Source organism: Schistocerca serialis, chromosome 1 (genome assembly GCF_023864345.2).
Source record: "Schistocerca serialis cubense isolate TAMUIC-IGC-003099 chromosome 1, iqSchSeri2.2, whole genome shotgun sequence".
Lineage (NCBI taxonomy): Eukaryota > Metazoa > Arthropoda > Insecta > Orthoptera > Acrididae > Schistocerca > Schistocerca serialis.
In genome coordinates, this window is record NC_064638.1 from 1,105,768,191 (window position 1) to 1,105,772,087 (window position 3,897).

A 3,897-nucleotide genomic window follows, 5' to 3' on the forward strand; every position below is an offset into this window, starting at 1 on the left:
TAGAGTAGGGTAAACATAGTCATGTGTAGGGACTGTGGTTGTTGTGAGCGGACGCAAGGAGAATTGGCCACTCTTCGGGGGCAGGTGGAGGCTTTGTCTGTTAGGCTCATCGAGGTCGAGGCGCAGGCGTCGGCTCGTAGTGGCGTTGGGGCAACTGTGGTGAGACCTATGCCTACTTCGGTGGCCTTGGAATCACATGGAACCCCTGATGTCGCTGCGTCTTCCGGCAGTGAGCATCTTACCGGTCAGCCACCACTCCAGGGTGAATGGCGGACAGTGGTGGGCTCGCGCGTGCCTGGCCGAAAGGCGAAGGTGGGATCTGGCTGCGTGGCAGCTGCCTTACCCCTTTCCAACAGGTACGGGGTGCTTCCTAGTGGTGATGACATCGTTTCCGAGCCACCACAGGATGCCTCGCCTGTTGGGCCAGTGGCCGATTCTCCGGCAAGGTCCCGACAGTCACAGAGGGCGGGCCTATTAGTTATAGGGAGCTCCAACGTTAGGCGGGTTATGGAGCCCCTCAGGAAAATAGCGGGTAGGCCGGGGAAAAATGCCAGTGTGCACTCGGTGTGCTTGCCGGGGGGTCTCGTCCGTAATGTGGAGGAGGCCCTTCCGGCAGCTATTGAACGCACTGGGTGTGACCGGCTGCAGATAGTAGCACATGTCGGAACGAATGACGCCTGCCGCTTGGGTTCTGAGGCCATCCTTGGTTCCTTCCGGCGGCTGGCTGATTTGGTGAAGACAACCAGCATCGCACGCGGAGTGCAAGCTGAGCTTAATATCTGCAGCATAGTGCCCAGAGTCGATCGCGGTCCTCTGGTTTGGAGCCGTGTGGAGGGTCTAAACCAGAGGCTCAGACGACTCTGCGACTATAATGGTTGCAAATTCATCGACCTCCGTTATTGGGTGGAGAACTGTAGGGCCCCCCTAGACAGGTCAGGCGTGCGCTACACACCGGAAGCAGCTACTAGGGTAGCAGAGTACGTGTGGCGTGCACACGGGGGTTTTTTAGGTTAGAGGGACCCCCCCTTGGGCGAAACGATAAAATACCTGACGGCTTACCAGAGAGGACATTATCATCGTTGATAAAGAACGTCCGTCCTCAGAGACCAAAAACAGGAAAAGTTAACGTAATATTGGTAAACTGCAGGAGTATCCAGGGCAAGGTTCCTGAATTAGTATCTCTTATTGAAGGAAATAGTGCGCATATAGTATTAGGAACGGAAAGTTGGTTAAAACCGGAAGTGAACAGTAACGAAATCCTAGACACAGAATGGAATATATACCGCAAGGATAGGATAAACGCCAGTGGTGGAGGAGTATTTATAGCAGTAAAGAATTCAGTAATATCCAGTGAAGTTATTAGCGAATGCGAATGTGAAATAATCTGGGTTAAGTTAAGTATCAAAGGTGGGTCAGATATGATAGTCGGATGCTTCTATAGACCACCTGCATCAGCAACCGTAGTAGTTGAGCGCCTCAGAGAGAACCTGCAGAACGTCGTGAAGAAGTTTCGTGATCATACTATTGTAATAGGGGGAGACTTCAATCTACCAGGTATAGAATGGGATAGTCACACAATCAGAACTGGAGCCAGGGACAGAGACTCTTGTGACATTATCCTGACTGCCTTGTCCGAGAATTACTTCGAGCAGATAGTTAGAGAACCAACTCGTGAAGCTAAGGTTTTAGACCTCATAGCAACAAATAGACCGGAACTTTTCGACTCCGTGAATGTAGAAGAGGATATCAGTGATCATAAGTCAGTGGTTGCATCAATGACTACAAGTGTAATAAGAAATGCCAAGAAAGGAAGGAAAATATATTTGCTTAACAAGAGTGATAGGGCACAAATCGCAGAATATCTGAGTGACCACCATCAAACGTTCATTTCTGAGGAAGAGGATGTGGAACAAAAAAGGAAAAAATTCAGAAACATCGTCCAGTACGCCTTAGATAAGTTCGTACCGACTAAGGTCCAAAGCGAGGGGAAAGATCCACCGTGGTATAACAATCATGTACGAAAGGTACTACGGAAACAAAGAAAGCTTCATCATAGGTTTAAGAGTAGTCGAATCATAGCTGATAAGGAAAAGCTGAACGAAGCGAAAAAGAGCGTAAAGAGAGCAATGAGAGAAGCATTCAACGAATTCGAACATAAAACATTGGCAAACAATCTAAACAAGAACCCTAAAAAGTTTTGGTCATATGTAAAATCGGTAAGCGGATCTAAATCCCCTATTCAGTCACTCGTTGACCACGATGGCACCGAAACAGAGGACGACCGAAGAAAGGCAGAAATACTGAATTCAGTGTTCCGAAACTGTTTCACTGCGGAAAATCGTAACACGGTCCCTGACTTCAGCCGTCGCACGGACGCCAAAATGGAAAATATTGAAATAAACGATATCGGAATTGAAAAACAACTGCTATCACTTAGTAGCGGAAAAGCATCCGGACCAGACGAGATACCCTTAAGATTCTACAGTGATTATGCTAAAGAACTTGCCCCCTTTCTATCAGCAATTTATCGTAGATCGCTGGAAGAACGTAAAGTACCTAGCGACTGGAAGAAAGCGCAGGTCGTTCCCATTTTCAAGAAGGGTCATAAATCAGATGCGAATAATTATAGGCCTATTTCGCTTACGTCAATCTGTTGTAGAATAATGGAACATGTTTTGTGTTCTCGTATTATGACGTTCTTAGATAATACAAATCTCCTTCATCATAACCAACATGGATTCCGCAAACAGAGATCATGTGAAACTCAGCTCGCCCTATTTGCCCAAGAAATTCACAGTGCCGTAGACACTGGCGAGCAGATTGATGCCGTATTCCTGGACTTCAGGAAGGCATTTGATACGGTTCCGCACTTACGTTTAGTGAAAAAAATACGAGCTTACGGAATATCGGACCAGGTTTGTGATTGGATTCAGGATTTCCTAGAAGAAAGAACACAACATGTCATTCTTAACGGTTCAAAATCTGCAGATGTAGAGGTAATTTCGGGAGTACCGCAGGGAAGCGTGATAGGACCTTTATTGTTTACAATATACATAAATGACTTAGTTGACAACATCGGTAGCTCCGTGAGGCTATTTGCAGATGACACGGTTGTCTACAAGAAAGTAGCAACATCAGAAGACTCGTACGTACTCCAGGAGGACCTGCAGAGGATTAATGCATGGTGCGACAGCTGGCAGCTTTCCCTAAACGTAGATAAATGTAATATAATGCGCATACATAGGGGCAGAAATCCATTCCAGTACGATTATGCCATAGGTGGTAAATCATTGGAAGCGGTAACGACCGTAAAATACTTAGGAGTTACTATCCGGAGCGATCTGAAGTGGAATGATCACATAAAACAAATAGTGGGAAAAGCAGGCGCCAGGTTGAGATTCATAGGAAGAATTCTAAGAAAATGTGACTCATCGACGAAAGAAGTAGCTTACAAAACGCTTGTTCGTCGGATTCTTGAGTATTGCTCATCAGTATGGGACCCTTACCAGGTTGGATTAATAGAAGAGATAGACATGATCCAGCGAAAAGCAGCGCGATTCGTCATGGGGACATTTAGTCAGCGCGAGAGCGTTACGGAGATGCTGAACAAGCTCCAGTGGCGGACACTTCAAGAAAGGCGTTACGCAATACGGAGAGATTTATTATCGAAATTACGAGAGAGCACATTCCGGGAAGAGATGGGCAACATATTACTACCGCCCACATATATCTCGCGTAATGATCACAACGAAAAGATCCGAGAAATTAGAGCAAATACGGAGACTTACAAGCAGTCGTTCTTCCCACGCACAATTCGTGAATGGAACAGGGAAGGGGGGATCAGATAGTGGTACAATAAGTACCCTCCGCCACACACCGTAAGGTGGCTCGCGGAGT